Here is a 19,542-nt window from a genome sequence, read left to right on the forward strand (position 1 = left end):
TTGTCAAGGAGATACTTATTGTGCTGTGGATTTTAATAAAAGTGACTGCAATTGAAGCTGTTGGATTTTTTTCTGGCTACAAGCAGTGTCATAATACAGATTTCTACTTGGTGTGGTGTGCCAATAATTTTACATTCTTCAAAAATAGTACAAAGAACATTTATATTTTAAATAATTATACCAAATTAGACATATTGTGAAAATATTGCTTAAGAATACATACAACTAATATGACAATGATTTAATATTCAAAGATGTTTTAGCTAGTTTATAGAGAAATTAAAGATAAGTTAGTATAATACAAACAGGAATTGCAATATAAAGTGAAAGAAAAAAAAGGTGATGGCAAATTTCGAAAGAGAGTCAGGGAAGAGAAATTTATTGAAGGAAGTGATTGGAGAAGAACAGTAAGGAGGTGTAAAGTCTGAAAAGGTACTTGTTCATATTTAAGGCTATAGTTTATCCTGGAGTTGAGCATGAACAATCAGCTTTTGGCTAAGAAGACTTTCAGACTGGTTTTAAAGAACTGGAGGGATGATATGACCTGATGGATGAGTACAGATCATGCCCAGCAGATCTGATATGTTTGTGGGCTGAGAGGAGTTTTTGGTCAATGGACTATAATGACTGACTGGGAACATAGTTGTGTAGAATGGTATTTAGTGCTGGACAAGCAGATGGATACTGGAGAATTATATAGGTGGTAAGAAGCTGTGTATATGTTAGTTTATGGGTTTATAGTTTTAACTAATTTAGGCTTTTTAGTGCTATACAGTCATAGGTTCTGAAAGGGGCATTTGATGCAAATTTAGCCACTTTATTATAAGATTGTTCAAGTTTTGATTTTTTGTGATGCCTGAAAGTTAATAAGGACAGGAGAGCCATAAAGTAGTGAGGAAAGGAGGTAAGTTGTAGCAAGTGTAGTTTTAGTTGAATTGGTGAGAAAACTGTGGGGTATGTAAAGCATTCCTTGTTTTTGGTGAGTTTTTTATGTAATATTGTAGATCTACATGAAAACTAAGACTATCATTCACTATCCTCCCTAATAATTTGCTGTGAGAGATGACTTCAATGGTTGCATTATTAAGAGGGAGGATTTTAAATTTTGATTTTTCATGCTAGAGGGAGTTAGGAGAAAAAGAAGTAGTTTGATTGCTTGAGGGAGAGGGGTTGAGCATGAGTTGTGAGTTCCAAAGCCATGTTTCAGTGGATGTTAAAGCTTCCTGAGTAATTTTCTGGAGATGTGACAGGTTGTCAGATGCGCATATGAGTGTGGAGTAATCTGCTTATTGAATTAGGAAGGACAGTTGTGTGGATGTGCAGAGGATGTTAGTGAGAATGTTAAAGAGGAGGGGGACCAAACATAGAGTCTTGTGGTACGCTGATGGTGACTGTGAGGTATGGAGAGATGGTCGAGTACCATTTAACTGATTGATACCTATTAGACAGGTAGCTTTTGAACCATAGAAAGGTGGGCTACAGTAGATATAGTGAGAACATCTGAAGTAGAAGTTTGCTGTGGCAAACTGTGTCACAGGGTTTAAATAAGTCTAGCTGTAAGGAAGAAACTAGTTCATCATTCTCTTGCTAGCTTTGTTTGTCAGTATGTATTAAGGTTAGAAGTGCAGTGTTAGCACTATGGAAGGGACAGACACTCTGTTGTGTGAGGGATAGGATTTTTTCTGCAGGAGATAGTGTATCAATTGTTTTTGAATCATTTTTCCAGAATTTTTCAAGAATTTTGAAGTGGGGTTAAGATGGTTGTAGATCTAAGATCATACCATCTGATATAATGTGTGATTTCTTTGCAGAGAGAGGAAAAGTATGATTCCTGAATTGATCTATTTATAAGAACTGAGACAGGATAGGTAATGCTTTCAGATGCTATTTTAAGCTACTCACTTGGAAGGGTCATCAGCTGAAGTAGAGCATGGTTTGAGTTTGTTTAAGAGTACTTTTATATGGGATGTTGGCTCAGGTTTGTAGGTGAAAGTGGATGTGATGATATGTGGTGCTGGGCAGGGTTGAAATTTGCTGTTGGGGAATCCTTGGTTAGGAACACTATAGTATCTATGAAATAAGAGTTGAATTATATTGTAGTTTTGAGTGGTGAGTTATTGGGAGAGGGATTAGGGTTGAATATTTTACCAGGAAGTAAGATTTCTTTAATGGTTGACCAGAAATTTTTTTGGGGTGTGTTTACTATTATTCTGAAAGTTGTTACAGTATAGTTTTTATTTTTCATTTATTTGGTTATGGAGCATTCTACAGTATTCAAAATATTGTGGTGTATTATGTCCGGATCAATTCTCAGCTAGAGTGTCTTCTGCATGGAGACATGCATGAATGGACATACCTTCGTTGAAGGTTGTGCGACAGGGCTGGTGACTTGGCACGTAAAAATCAGCTACCAATCATTAGCGGACCGGAGTTCTGCTGTGGCGACCCCTAACCGGGAAAAGCCAAAAGACACAACAACAACAACATTATACTTTAGCCATTTTTTCTATGCTTTTTATCTATCCTGCATTAGCATTCTACAATTTTTGGATAGCTAAATTGCATTATTTGTTTTTAGTCTTTTCCTTCTATGAAATACAACACTATTTAGGATATTTAGGACAGCTGTATTGAATTGATTTATAGCATAATCAAAAGGGAGGATTTTAGGATGTGCCAGTTAATAAATGATGGTGTAGTAATGAATACTTCTAGGTTAAACATGGACAGGTTGCATGTTGTTTTATAAACATACTATTTAAGTGGATGTGTGAGATGTCTGATTGTATACATTGGGAGATGATCACTGAGAGACTTTGATGTTATATCCGTGGTGGTAATTTTGCTAGGGTCTGATACTAGGATCTAAACTAATCAGGAATTTGATGTCTTGCTATAATGTGTGGGGCTATTAATTAGTTGTGTGAAACCATATTAGTTCATGCTAGAGGGGTTAAAAGTTATGTCAAACCAACTGATATTGACTCCATCTAGTAGTGTTCATTTCTTGTGGAATTGTTATGGATATCCAATGTGCGATACCATCCAATTTACCCTTAGGTCAATGATTATAGAGAGTAATTAATTTTTAGCATTACAAAGCAATTAACAATGAGGTACAAACAGCTCTATTAAACTGTAATACTATATTAAGGAATAAAGTTAATACTTTTTCCTAGAGATGGAGAAAGGAACATGCAAGAGAATATATGGTATTGTCTAATTTATTTGGCTTTGTTCCTGATTTTTTGATATGCTAGATGATTTGGTTGAGATTTATTAGCATACCATAATTCCCAGGCCTTATCTATTAGTTTAAGAAGAGTTCTAGTTTCCTTAGATAGCCATGGGGTGTAATTTGATTTTGCTCAAATTATCCTAGTAGGTGCTAATTTGTTCAGAATGTTAATGAATGTATCATTGAAATATTCAACAAGAGCATCTAGGGGCAGGATTTTAAGATGACTCTAATTATGTTGTTTGAGGGTGGATATCAGTGTTTGGGAGATGAAGTTTTTTTTTTGTTTCAGATTTGGTGATAAATGGTATGCTTAAGAGGGTTGGTATATTGCCTAAGTATGTAGGTGGGTAAATGATCACTGAAGCTGTCAAGAAGACAGTCAGAGTGCTGAAAGAGGGAGGGTTAGTTAGCGAGGGTCCAGTTGAGAATAGATTATCTATTTGATGTTTTGTCTATTTTGGTAGGGCTTTGGATAATTTTTGTGAAGTCAAGGAGGTTGATATGATTACTGGGATTACAGATGTGCCAGTCTGTATTGAAATCATCTTTGACATGGTCAAACATGAACTTCTCATTCTTTCACTAAAATCTATTTCCCTCAATAAGCACGCTATCCAGTGGTACCAGTCCTAACTGACTGGTAGACAGCAGTCAGTACTATGGCAGGGCAAACTCTCCAGCCAGCTACCTTTCACACTTGGTGTCCCTCAATGGTCCATACTAGGGCAACTACTTTTCTCTAGTTTTATCAACAACCTTCACACTGCTATCCCTAAAGCTACCTGCATTCAATAAGCAGATGATTCGACTCTGATCTGCTCAGGCACCTCCACATCTGAACTGCAAACCTTAACCCAAAATACATTTAACACTATCGAGAACTGGCTCACCAACCAGCGCCTACTACTGAGCCCCAATAAAACTAAACTTCTACTCTTCACCCCCCACTAGTAGATCTACCACACTTTCATTCTCTGTCACATCTAACAATGGTACCTCTATATCCCCAGATCATCACACCAAACTGCTAGGGGTTATCATAGACAATAATCTCAAATTTGACCTACAGTTCAACAAAACCACACAGACCATCAATGAGAAGCTTGTATCACTGTATAGAAACAAGACATTTTTAATCCCACTGGTTAGGACTGCAATCGCCTGATCACATCTACTGTCTACTCTTTTATATGCCTCGCCTGTACTCACAAACCTCAGCAAATCTGAACTAGGTAAGCTGTCCCATAGCTACAACCATATTGCCAGATTCGCCACTGGCTCCACCTATAGAACCTACCACTGCCAGAACCTGAAAAAACTAGAGTGGCTTGAAATGCCCAGCTTAATTCAATTCAATCGACTCTTAATAGTGTACAAAATTCTGTACCACCCTGAGGATACCCCCTCACTTAAAAATATTATTAAGCCATATAGCAACCTGAGATCCCTACGGTCAGCTGATAAACTACTGGTCTAAACCCACAAAGCTAATAACTCTGCTGGTGAATCCGTTTACCAACTTCGTTGGCAAAACCTGGAATTTGTTGCCAAACTATATAACCCTACAATCCTCCAAAAGTTTCTTCAAAAAAAACCTCAAACAATATCTCAAAGTGAACTGGCTTTGCCCATGTACCAACCCCTATTAAGTTATTAACTGAAAGCATAATCTGTAATTATCATAACATGTTACTATGTCACCAAGCTCTGTTTCCAATCTGATGTCACTTTCTTTTAATTGTTTCTGTCCATGAGAATTGTGAGTCCCTACTAGGGAACACTACTAAACCATTGTACATAATCACTTTGTTTTTATATATTGTAATTGTTTCCTAACTTTTGTGTAATCTATGTAAGTTTGTCTATATGGAGCTTTTCTCCCTGGGCCTCCACTGAAAATGGACATGTATCCAGTCGGACTATCCCGGTAAACAAATGTAAAATAAAATAAGTAAATAAAATGAATAAATAAATCACCCATAACAATGGTTTCATGAGAAATAGTTTATAAATTCCAGTGGAGGATATGCTGTATGGTGGCAAGTTCCTATTATGACTAGGCGTTCATTTGAGTTGATTTTTTAGCTTGGTGAATAGTATCTCAGTATTATTAAAAGTTGGTTTTCTTTCATTTAGTTTGCAGTATAATATTGTTTTCAAATACTAGGGCTACTCCTCCACATTTTCTTCCTTTTCTCTCTGCCCTAAGAATATTATATCCTAGCAGTATAATCTTATTGTTGTCAACATGTGGTTTCAAACAGGTTTCTGTTAAGAAGGGCTATATTGGGTGAGTAGAGTGAGTATAATAAAAAATTATATAAAAAAAAAATAAATTTCACTGCTTTCAGATTTGTTACTTTTTATATTTTAATACCCCCATATAAATTTTCCTAGCTAAAATGTAAGTTTTCTTAATTATGCATACTTTTATGGGTTGTTCAATATATTGTTAGTTTCATTTTTTTAAATTGCTGTTGCTAATTTATATTACAATATTTCTTGAAATTTTTATTGAGGGGTTTAATTTAAATTGGATAGTTACATTTTGTGAACTAGACATTTTATTGAGTTTAATTTTTCTTGAATATCCAATAATTCTTTATCTAAATGCTTAATATTTTTCTACCCTCATACATCTTAGTTTTCAATGAATTCCATAACATCACTTTGCTAATTTCAGTTATATTATTTTGTTTAAGAAAATAATCTATTTCAATACTTAAACATTTATGGAAAAAAATCTAGTTTTGTTATATAAGCTGGAATCCTATTTTTCATTGGTATCCATTTTACCATTAACACTTTGGGTAAGACTGGATGAGTTTTGATGTGAGAAGTGGCATGGGAAATTTTACAGTTTTCATATTTAGATACTGCATCATATGATATAAATATTTTATCAGTTCTTGATTGTATCCCAAGGCATATGAATAGTGTGCATATAGTAACGCGTCTTTATCTTTAATTTGGAATGTGTCTTTCCAGTTCAGTAAATTAGACCAGTTTCTAATGTTTTAGCCATTGCTGATATTCTAGGCTCTTTCACTTCACTAGATTCTTCATATACAGTTAAAATCTTCACCTCAAACTGCACTACCTTTCATATTCTTTAAAAGAATTTCCAAGTGCATTTTAGATTTGACTGCTCTCATACCTGCAATCCAGAAATATTTTGTCTACAATTTATTAGCTTTTATGGAAAGCTTACTATGTGGCCCACCTCATAAGTAAGAGTATCTCATCCAGGGACAAGGAGGTCATAGCATCCCTGTATTCTTCCCTTATAAGGTGAATTATTGAGTACAATGCCCCCTTTGGCAAGTACTTCGCAAAGCACATGCAGGCGCTGGAGAGGTGACAGAGGTTCCTCACCAGGAGAATCCAGGGCCTCAAAAATATCCCCTACACAGATAGGCTAAAAACCCTGTCCCTCTACTCAGTTTCATGCAGACTCTTCAGATGTGATCTCTGTCTGGTATATGAAGCAATCTCAGACCCCGCCTTGATGGGACTGCTGCATATTTGCAAGTCAAGCTCCACTCGAGTAAACCACATGTGTCACATCAACCTGGTCTGTGACATCAATAGGACTTGTTGGTGGGATAGAGTTGTGTCCCAGAGACTCGTCCATCTGTGGAACAGACTCCCTCTCCTTGTCAAGCAGAGTACCTCATTATCCCTTTTTACATGAAAAACTGGATAACTGGATGGGAAACAGAAAATACACCCCTGGGCTTCTACCTGTGTCTCTGCTGGACAGCGGCTTTGTGTGATGATTTGTCTAAACATGGACTAAACTCTTGGCTAGGCTTATATGGGCCTTAGGGCCAATAGCCTAGTAACTTCATATGATTCTATAATATTGTAATTGCAAACATCACCTCATTGTAATGATATTATGTTTATACAGTATCTTATGGGGTCACTGCACCCCCCCCCCATAAACTAGCCACTCCACTTTTTTTTATTTTTAAAGTTGACTGAATTAATGTTTTATGTTAGCCAAAATTATTTTTCTCTTTCTATGTGTATTTTAGAGGTCTGTTGTAAACAATATATTTGTGGTTTACTTAAGTTTATATATTTATAAGACCACCTCTTTTTTGACCATTACTATAACCATTAATGTTTAAGGAAATTATTTTTATATCCATTGTTTAATAAGAGTTTTTGTTTGTCAATAATTAAACAACTGATTTGTGATGTCATCCAGATTACATTTCTTAAATTTTTATTATATATTTAATGTAAACTGTGCCACAGGTATAATTCTATAAACCTATTAAAATTAATATAATCATTTTAAAATGTATCCTGGATTTTTTTAATTGAAATTCCTGAATTTAATCAGGAAAAAAGACTGCTAAAACTACCCTCTTAGAAACAAAACAGTTCAAGATAGTAATGCCTCAGTAACACTATTTAGATGACCCTGCTTCTCTGCTGTTGATAATATTTATCATAATTTTATCTGGGCAGTACCTGGAAATAATCAGTTGTGATCAGTGTACCATCCCGGTAAACAAATGCAAAGTTAAAAAAAATCTATGTATGCAAACAGCAAATCTGAATTACTCCATTCATTTAATCATAACTTATAACTGTTGGAAACTTATTGCAAGTTTCTTTATGACACAGAGTACCACATTTTATATATTCGCCCTGTCTATATTCAAATCACTTTCTTTTAAACATATTATAAAAATATTTTATTCAATTAAATGCATGTTCATTGCTCTCACCAAGGAGTTAAAAAGATATAATTACCAACGTAAACATCAATACCTGTAATTATACCAGTAGTTCCTCCATAGCAAATCTACACTTACTTGACAAATGTTTCTCACAAGAAATAGGGCAAAACATTAGCTTTTATAATCCTCAGGGTGATATGTGAAACTGAATTTTACTCTTAAGTGGAGTATTTATGAATGTTTTTCATGCTGAAGTACATTCCCATCGATTCTAAAAATATGTAAATGTTTTCCCAGATAAGTGTTACAGTTGAGGTTCATTTATTAAAAAAAATAACCATTATAAAGAACATATACTCTCATTAATGTCAATTGTGTGAGTTCATTATGCCAAAATTTCTGTAAAGTGTGCTTAGCATAGCAACACCATTAACATTTCATTTCAAAAGAATAAAAATGCAGTTTAACGTATTTATAAAAACTTGAATCTATTCTAGGTAAACTATGCATGCTATAGATTCTTTCTCACTGCAACATTAAAAGCTTGTTATATATTTAATATATGTTAAATCTAATTTAATTGTTCTGTACAAGCATCTAACTTCTTTGTTAATTATATAATAGCTAGTAGATTCTAGTGGTACAACACATTTATAGCACAGAAAAAGTGAACTTGTATTAAGTAGTGAAGGCATAAAACAATCAGGAACATCACAAAATATATAATAATGATGCAATGACCCATTTGTTGTATAAATGTAAAATGTGACATTAATGCATCTCAATGAGTATACGTCAAGGCCTCTATATTACACGTCTCAACAAAAACAGAAAGTTCTCAAGCTGTCAAATGACCTGCTTTAATATAATCTGTATTGTACTTTTTCAACAACTATTAGGGGTTTGAGTTAAAAGTGTTTTGAGTTTCCAGCAAAAAAAAATCTCTTTCATCTTATATCTCTAATACCATTTTCCAAAAACAGGTCATAAATTACTTATACTCAATAACTTAAACCCTGGTTAATCTTAAACTATTTAATAGTTTAACCATTGCTTAAAAGGCATTATATATATTTTCAGCTGGGCATACTGACATGTACCTGCATACCTGTTTCAGCTCAAGGTGTATCTCTCAGCACAGCCCCAACAACAGCTTCTCTCTTTTCACTTTCTTTCTTTCTTTTTTTTTTTTGTTCAATTTTTTTCATAAAATTATCACAATAATTCAATACATTTTTGGTAATAAATAAATAACATAAGAATATTCTGAAAACAAAAAGATAAGCTATGTAAATTATTTACAAAGACTTAAAAAAATGAAAAATTATATAACAAAAGTATTTTTAGTGAATAAAGGAACTGAGAATAAACAGTAAAGTTATATGTATAACAATTCCTAAAATTTATTGAAAAGAGTCAGGATTTGTCTGGTAGATGTCAATGAGAGACATCACTTTACTTCAAGGTTTATATGTAAATAATTTAGGTTGAATCCTGCATTGCTTTACCTTTGCTTCTTTATAAGCAGTTTCCTTCAAGAAGAAAAAAAAAATGATTCCCATGAAGTAATAAAGTTGCTATGAACTTTACTAAAGAATTTTTTGTAATACTAAATGGGATTAAAGTTTCAAACCAAATTTTGGTATCAAAATTTCCAAGAATAAATGTTTTGAAGTTATTGAAAATAGAATTTATAAAACTACAAATTGTAGGTGAAGAGGTGTTATGCTGTATAATGTAAACAAGAAAGCAGCAAAATGTCTGTTTGATTATTTAATGATGAATATTTAGGAAGATTATTGTCATTTTGTATAATTGCTAGATGCAAAGATTTCCAATTAGAAGTATAATTTGTATCAGCCTAATTGAAAATAGTTTTAAAGAATGGGACTTTAATATAGGTGTCAATATCAGAAAAAGGAATTCTTCCTTGATCTCAATGTCTACATGATGTTTTTAAGCTATTTTTTTTTTTATTGGAAACCAGAGAAAGTTTCATAAAAGTTTATTTATATGCTAATTATATTCTTTACTGGTAAAAAAGATAAAGCTTGAACTATATATAACAAAGAAAATGAAATTAGCCCACCCAGTTATAATATCATTAGACATGATCGTGCTACCAAAAAAGGGGGAGGAGTAGCTATTCTCTACAAAACACAACTCCAAATTAGTACTTTAAATCTGACTTTTAACCTTGACAATAATGCTGAAATAATTAGCTCCAAACTCCAAGTCAATACTACTAAAGCCATAAATATCATATGTGCATATCTCCCTACTGTAAATAATATCAACACTCTCGAACATATCCTCAATTTTCTCTCTACCAACCTCCCTCAAGAAACACTAGTCTTAGGTGATTTTAACATCAATTGGTTCTCCTGTAACAGTACTAACCCCACCTCCCATATAAACCTATATGGCTTTAAACAACTCATTAGTAGTCCTACAAGAACTAATAAAACCAACAATAAGGAAACCATCCTAGACTGGATTCTTACTAATACTCCCCAACAAACCTATCAATTAGGCACCCTTCCAGATGATCTAAGTGACCACTCACTAACTTATATCATTAGGCACAAATCAAACCTAGCCTTAACTACCACCTACAAAACACTACGATCAAAAAAACAATTCAACTCTGATCAGTTTCTTGCTGAACTAAGACAATGTAATTGGTCCCAACTAAAACACCTTCCACTTAATGATGCTGTTGAATACTTTAATTCTACATTCCTATCCATACTAGATAACCATGCCCCAAGTCGCACTATTAGAACCAAAGCTAAAACAGCACCCTGGCTAACCAACAATACTAAGCAAAAAATAATTCTCAGAAATAAATCCTGGGATAAATGGCGTTCCACTAAGAACCTAACTGACCACCATAACTTCAGAGAGCTTAGAAATAGTACAAAAAAGCCATCCTGGCAGACAAAAAGAACTATTACTTTCAACTACAACAAACCACCAAAAAAGAACCCAAAAAATTTTGGGCTAGTATTAATAATCTTCTATCCCCAGGCCAGTCATTCACACCAAATCCCCAGGACTCTAATCTAAACAATCCTAAACAAATAGCTAATGATTTCAACTATTTCTTCACCAATACTATCCAAACTCTAGCAAATCACCTACCTCCTGACATCTCTAAATTACCCACACCTACTTTACACACTTCTCTTCCCCTTTACCTTCAACCTGTATCTACCTCATTTATCTTATCCCTACTCCATAAACTTAAACCCACCACACCCTCTGCAGACAAACTTCCTGCAGAATTTCTGCAGATAGGAGCTAAAGCCATTGCCTATCCCATCTCAATCCTGATAAATAGATCTATAAAGGAAGGAATTTTCCTTCCATTTGGAAGATATCTCACATCATCCCACTACACAAAGGGGCAATTCTAATGACTTCTCTAATTTTAGCCCCATAGCATTGCTATCACCTATAGCCAAAATCATGGAAAAGTGTATCCATAAACAACTCCTTAACCACCTTCTCCATAACAACCTACTTGCTAACACTCAACATGGATTTAGACCTTCTCACAGTACCACTACTGCATTACTCTCCTTTACTAACGCTATCAACCATAACCGTAACAACACTAATCTATCATCTTCTATCTTCATAGATCTTTCAAAAGCTTTTGACATGGTTAATCATAAACTCCTTCTGCATATACTAGAATCTCTTTCAATTCATCCTTCTTCCTTATCCTGGTTTACATCTTACCTTGAAAACCGTCAGCAGGCAGTACTTTGGAAAAACTCATTATCTAATCTCCTTCCTATCTCTTTAGGTGTACCTCAAGGGTCTATCCTTGGCCCACTCCTATTTTCTATATTTATTAATGACCTCCAGTCAGCTATTCCAAACACTACTTGCATACGATATGCAGACGATTCCACTATAATCTGCACTGCTTCCTCTCAGACTGAACTCCTGTCACTTACCCAAAAAGCTTTTTCCACTGTTGAACACTGGTTCTCTGACCGTTGCCTACTCCTCAACCCCAAGAAAACAAAGTTGCTATTGTTCTCACCTACCCACAAATCAAGCTCTCTTAATTTCTCTATTACTTCCTCTGATAACACTCTGATTTCTCCTGATGCTACTACAAAACTACTAGGAATAACTGTTGACAACAATCTCAATTTTGATTCTCATATAAACAACACAATAAAAGTAATAAACAAACAGATTGGTTCCCTTTATAGAATCAAACCATTCCTTACACCTGAAGCTCGGACCACCTTAGCTAGTTCTCACCTTATCTCTGCCCTTCTATATGCTTCCACTATTTATATCAATCTCATTAAAAATAACCTCAAGAAACTTGCTACATCTTACCATAATATTGCTCGATTTGCCACAGGATCCCTCTTCAGAACCCATCACTGTCATAACCTAAAACAACTAGGCTGGCTTGAACTTCCTAATAGGCTGATTTATGAACAGCTCTAAACTGCTCACAAAATTCTATATCAGCCTTCTAAAACACCAATTCTCTCTAACCTCATTACCCCTTATAATAACTTGAAACACCTACGCTCTTCAAACAAACTACTGGTTAATATTACCATACCCAATAACTCTGCAGGTGACAGCCTTTTTTCTAACTCTGTTGGAAAAATGTGGAACAAACTGCCATCTGATATCTCATCTTTGTCTAGTCTTCCACTCTTTAAAAAACAGCTGAAAACACATCTCAATAAACACTGGCTTTGTTCCTGTAACAACCCAGATTAACATTTCTTTTTCCTTTCCTCCTTAATTCCTCCTCACACAACATCCTATAGACATATGTAAAAAAAAAAAATTTTTTAAATATTTTAATTATTTTCTTTTTCACCTTTTTCCATATTATATACTTATATTTTTAGAATTTGTATAGCAAATATCTACTAAACTTTGTTTATGTAATTTCCTGCTATGACTATGCCTGTCTGCATGTATATCTCATGTTCTGACTCAATGTGTTAATAATTTTTACCTTGTATTGACTGTTTCTGTGAATTACTTGTAATATCGTTGTAGCTTTTCTCCCCGGGCCTCCACTGAAAATGGACATATATCCAGCTAGACTAGCCCGGTCAACAAATGTAAAATAAAATGTAAAATAAAATAATAAATACATTTTTGGAAGAAGAATTATGTTTATTAAGTGAAGCCTATCTTCAAAGGAAATAAATAATTTGTTCTATTTATTGGTAATTATTGAAACTATTTTTTAAAATATTATAATTGGCTGCTATAGTTTGTTTTAAAGAGTTATATAGTACAATGCCTAAGTAATCAAGGGATATGGATATCTTACTAATAATATCTTTATGAATTTGTTTGTTTAATGTTAAATATTTAGATTCTGATTGGTTAATGTGAAGACCAGATAAAGTTTGGAACAAATTTATAGTGGATTCCCATTCTGCAAGAGATGCTCTTGAATTAGCTAAGGTTAGTAAAATACTGTCAGTAAATAATATGATTTTAGAAGAATATTGATTATATACATCAGTACCAGTGATACTTGCATTGTTCTGCATTAAAATAGTGAATACTTCAATAGCAAGAGCAAAACATATTGGGGATAGAGGACAGCCTTGTTTAGTGCATCTAGTTAAGGGAATATGTTGTAAGATAAAAGGGCCCGATTTCACATAAGCTAAATTATTATTATAAATGTTCATTAAGAGAGATATGAAAGAAGACGGGAAATCAAATAGATTTACAATTTTAAATAAATAATTCTAATTTAAGGAATCAAAAGTGTTTTCAATATCTAAACTTATTATCAGAGCTTCTTCATTTATTTTAAAAAATCTATACATGACAAGATACGTCTAATGTTATCTTGAGTAGGTCTTGTATATATGAATCCTGTTTGATCATAGTTGATTAGATTAACTAATGATTAATTTTTTCTGTCAGTAACAATATCCATAAGAATGTTGCAATCATTATTTAACAGAGAAATAGGTCTATAGGAGAAACAAAGTAAAGGATTTTTATTTTATTTTTGAATAGGAGTGATAATTAAGTATTTCCAACAAGGAGGGATCATATTTTGAGAATGTATTTAATTTCAAGATTTGTGTAAAAGAGTAATAGTCAAGAATGGAAAAAAGTTTATATATTTCAGCTGTTATACCATACATACCTGGAGCTTTAATGTTTTTTATTTTTTTTTTAATTTTATCATTAATTTCTTTAAGAAAAATGTGAGATTGTAATTTAGATGTTAATTCTTCTGATATTTTATTAACATTTAGAGATTCTAAGTCTAAATTTGGGATTCTAGTATCTATATTACCTTACTTATTAAGAAGTGAAAAATTATATCTAAATGCATCAATAATACCCCCAGTATCAGAGAGATTTTTTAAGAAACTTCATGTTGTAATGATATTATTTGCTTTTGAGAGAATGTTGACTTTCATAGAAAGATTATCCATAAAGGAGATAAAGAATATGAGTTTATTCTCAGTGTTTCAATTCCTAAATTTGTTTTATGACATAATATATTAATATAATTTTGTAAACTCATCTATATCTTTTGTGTTAGCATTATTTTATTTGTTAAATCTTTATTTAGCTATTGCTAATTGAGATGGAATGTTTTGTAGTTCTGAATACCATTCTTTGAGTTTATTCTTATACCACATTAAGACCTTACCATAGATATATGCTTTATCATAAGAATGTTAACATCTGAATATAAATGTATTTCAAGAAAAAGGTTTAAATAATAAATCAACCATGGTTTAAAGTCTTTGATTTTAGTTATATAACTTAGAATTCTGATTAAGAATGAAAGATTTTTAAAGTTGGATTGGATTTTACCAGCAAGGGCTTCATGGTCAGATATTGGGCCATGGAATAATATTAAAATTAGAGATTTTAAAGTTTAAATCTTGAGAAATCAAAACAGTATCTATTCTAGTTTGAATACGATATTGGTAATATAGATAGGAATATAATAATAATTTAGAGTTCTTCATATTAAAGGTATCAGTTAAATTAAAGGAGTCAATCCATTTTTTCAATTGTTTTGCAGATGAAGAGTCTTACACTTCTATTGTTAGTGATATCAGAATTTTCCAAAATACAATTGAAACCATCTCCTAAGATTAAGTTGCTTTTATAATTATTAGAAATGTCTAAATGTTTTTGTCAACATTTTCCCCATACCATAAACCAGTAAACATTAACCAGAGTCCATATTCTATTAGTGAACTTTAGAATGACAAAAGTCAAAAGGCCATTTTGATCCTCATATTTATAAATTATCTGTGGAGTAATAATATTTTTCTTCCATAAACTCATAACCCCTGTCCTGTTAATTTTATATGAAGAATGTGAAAGGATTACAAAATTAACAGGATTACAGATATTTTTTCTCAGTTGATTTAAAGTGTGCCTCTTGAAGGATGACTATCTGTGCGTATTATTATTTAGATATTTTATTAAATTTGGTCTCTTCCTTGGATGATTTAGACCATCGATGTTTAAGGATAACAATGTTATATCCATTTACATGTATAATGGGATTAAACTTTATTTTATTTATTTATTTTTATTTTATTTTATTTTATTTTACATTTGTTGACCGGGATGATCTGACTGGATACATATCCATTTTCAGCGGAGGCCCGGGGAGAAAAGCTCCACATTTACAGCAAATAACGTACGGGATACAAAAGCAAATGTCATACAATTTACAAAGTTACATATTGTTACATTAATAACACATAGGTGAAGGAGAAACATAGCATGTGTAATGGGGAAAAGAACATGAGAATTGCATATGATCTAAAGAAGTAACATGGTGTATCTCTCAGCACAGCCCCAACAACAGCTTCTCTCTTTTCACTTTCTTTCTTTCTTTCTTTTTTTTTTTTGTTCAATTTTTTTCATAAAATTATCACAATAATTCAATACATTTTTGGTAATAAATAAATAACATAAGAATATTCTGTAAACAAAAAGATAAGCTATGTAAATTATTTACAAAGACTTAAAAAAATGAAAAATTATATAACAAAAGTATTTTTAGTGAATAAATGAACTGAGAATAAACAGTAAAGTTATATGTATAACAATTCCTAAAATTTATTGAAAAGAGTCAGGATTTGTCTGGTAGATGTCAATGAGAGAAATCACTTTACTTCAAGGTTTATATGTAAATAATTTAGGTTGAATCCTGCATTGCTTGACTTTTGCTTCTTTATAAGCAGTTTCCTTCAAGAAGAAAAAATTGATTCCCATGAAGTAATAAAGTTGCTATGAACTTTACTAAAGAATTTTTTGTAATACTAAATGGGATTAAAGTTTCAAACCATATTTTGGTATCAAAATTTCCAAGAATAAATGTTTTGAAGTTATTGAAAATAGAATTTATAAAACTACAAATTGTAGGTGAAGAGGTGTTATGCTGTATAATGTAAACAAGAAAGCAGCAAAATGTCTGTTTGATTATTTAATGATGAATATTTAGGAAGATTATTGTCATTTTGTATAATTGCTAGATGCAAAGATTTCCAATTAGAAGTATAATTTGTATCAGCCTAATTGAAAATAGTTTTAAAGAATGAGGCTTTAATATAGGTGTCAATATCAGAAAAAGGAATTCTTCCTTGATCTCAATGTCTACATGATGTTTTTAAGCTATTCTATTTTTATTGGGAAACCAGAGAAAGTTTAATAGAAGTTTATTTATATACTAATTATATTCTTTTCTGGTAAAAAAGATAAAGCTTTAACTATATATAACATTTTTGGAAGAAAAATTATGTTTATTAAGTGAAGCCTATCTTTAAAGGAAATAAATAATTTGTTCTATGTATTGGTAATTATTGAAACTATTTTTTAAAATATTATAATTGGCTGCTATAGTTTGTTTTAAAGAGTTATATAGTACAATGCCTAAGTAATCAAGGGATATGGATATCTTACTAATAATATCTTTATGAATTTGTTTGTTTAATGTTAAATATTTAGATTTTGATTGGTTAATGTGAAAACCAGATAAAGTTTGGAACAAATTTATAGTGGATTCCCATTCTGCAAGAGATGCTCTTGAATTAGGTAAGGTTAGTAAAATACTGTCAGTAAGTAGTATGATTTTAGAAGAATATTGATTATATACATCAGTACCAGTGATACTTGCATTGTTCTGCATTAAAATAGTGAATACTTCAATAGCAAGAGCAAAACGTATTGGGGATAGAGGACAGCCTTGTTTAGTGCATCTAGTTAAGGGAATATGTTGTGAGATAAAAGGGCCCAATTTCACATAAGCTAAATTATTATTATAAATGTTCATTAAGAGAGATATGAAAGAAGATGGGAAATCAAATAGATTTACAATTTTAAATAAATAATTCTAATCTAAGGAATCAAAAGTGTTTTCAATATCTAAACTTATTATCAGAGCTTCTTCATTTATTTTAAAAAATCTATACGTGACAAGATACGTTTAATGTTATCTTGAGTAGGTCTTGTATATATGAATCCTGTTTGATCATAGTTGATTAGATTAACTAATGATTCATTTTTCTGTCAGTAACAATAGCCATAAAAATTTTACAATCATTATTTAACAGAGAAATAGGTCTACAGGAGGAACAAAGTAAAGGATTTTTATTTTATTTTTGAATAGGAGTGATAATTAAATATTTCCAACAAGGAGGGATCATATTTTGAGAATGTATTTAATTTAAAGTTTTGTGTAAAAGAGTAATAGTCAAGAATGGAAAAAAGTTTATATATTTCAGCTGTTATACCATACATACCTGGAGCTTTATTGTTTTTTATTTTTTTTTTTATTTTATCATTAATTTCTTTAAGAAAAATGTGAGATTGTAATTTAGATGTTAATTCTTCTGATATTTTATTAACATTTAGAGATTCTAAGTCTAAATTTGGGATTCTAGTATCTATATTATCTTACTTATTAAGAAGTGAAAAATTATATCTAAATGCATCAATAATACCCCCAGTATCAGAGAGATTCTTTAAGAAACTTCATGTTGTAATGATATTATTTGCTTTTGAGAGAATGTTGACTTTCATAGAAAGGTTATGCATAAAGGAGATAAAGAATATGAGTTTATTCTCAGTGTTTCAATTCCTAAATTTGTTTTATGACATAATATATTAATATAATTTTGTTAACTCATCTATGTATTTTGTGTTAGCATTATTTTATTTGTTAAATTTTTATTTAGGTATTGCTAATTGAGATGGAATGTTTTGTAGTTCTGAATCCCATTCTTTGAGTTTATTCTTATACCACGTTAAGACCTTACTATAGATATATGCTTTATCATAAGAATGTTAACATCTGAATATAAATGTATTTCAAGAAAAAGGTTTAAATAATAAATCAACCATGGTTTAAAGTCTTTGATTTTAGTTATATAACTTAGAATTCTGGTTAAGAATAAAAGATTTTTAAAGTTGGATTGGATTTTACCAGCAAGGGCTTCATGGTCAGATATTGGGCCATGGAATAATATTAAAATTAGAGATTTTAGGGTTTAAATCTTGAGAAATCAAAACCGTATCTATTCTAGTTTGAATACCATATTGGTAATATTGATGGGAATATAATAATAATTTAGAGTTCTTCATATTAAAGGTATCAGTTAAATTAAAGGAGTCAATCCATTTTTCAATTGTTTTGCAGATGAAGAGAGTCTTACATTTCTATTGTTAGTAATATCAGAATTTTCCAAAATACAATTGAAACCATCTCCTAAGATTAAGTTGCTTTTATAATTATTAGAAATGTCTAAATGTTTTTGTCAATATTTCCTCCATACCATAAACCAGTAAACATTAACCAGAGTCCATATTCTATTAGTGAACTTTAGAATGACAAAAGTAAAAAGGCCATTTTGATCCTCATATTTATAAATTATCTGTGGAGTAATAATATTTTTCTTCCATAAACTCATAACTCCTGTCCTGTTAGTTTTATATGAAGAATGCAAAAGGATTAAAAAATTAACAGGATTCCAGATATTTTTTCTCAGTTGATTTAAAGTGCGCCTCTTGAAGGATGACTATCTGTGCGTATTATTATTTAGATATTTTAATAAATTTGCTCTCTTCCTTCAGTGATTTAGACCATCAATGTTTAAGGATAACAATGTTATATCCATTTACATGTATAATGGGTTTAAACTTTATTTTATTTATTTATTTTTTATTTTATTTTATTTTATTTTACATTTGTTGATCGGGATGATCCGACTGGATACATATCCATTTTCAGCGGAGGCCCGAGGAGAAAAGCTCCACATTTACAGCAAATAACGTACGGGATACAAAAGCGAATGTCATACAATTTACAAAGTTACATATTGCTACATTAATAACACATAGGTGAAGGAGAAACATAGCATGTGCAATGGGTAAAAGAACATGAGAACTGCATATGATCTAAGGAAGTAACATCTTAGGAGTAGTACTCTCAAAGTACAGTTGTATAGCAGCGGAAATTATGCTATTATATAGTAAGAGGTTGTCAAGCTTCATGTTTTGGGCATCTATTCGATTAGGTAATACAGTGTTAGATCATAAATG

The sequence above is a fragment of the Protopterus annectens genome, chromosome 2.part1, assembly GCF_019279795.1.
Source record: "Protopterus annectens isolate FY-2018-M chromosome 2.part1, PAN1.0, whole genome shotgun sequence".
Taxonomy (NCBI): domain Eukaryota; kingdom Metazoa; phylum Chordata; order Ceratodontiformes; family Protopteridae; genus Protopterus; species Protopterus annectens.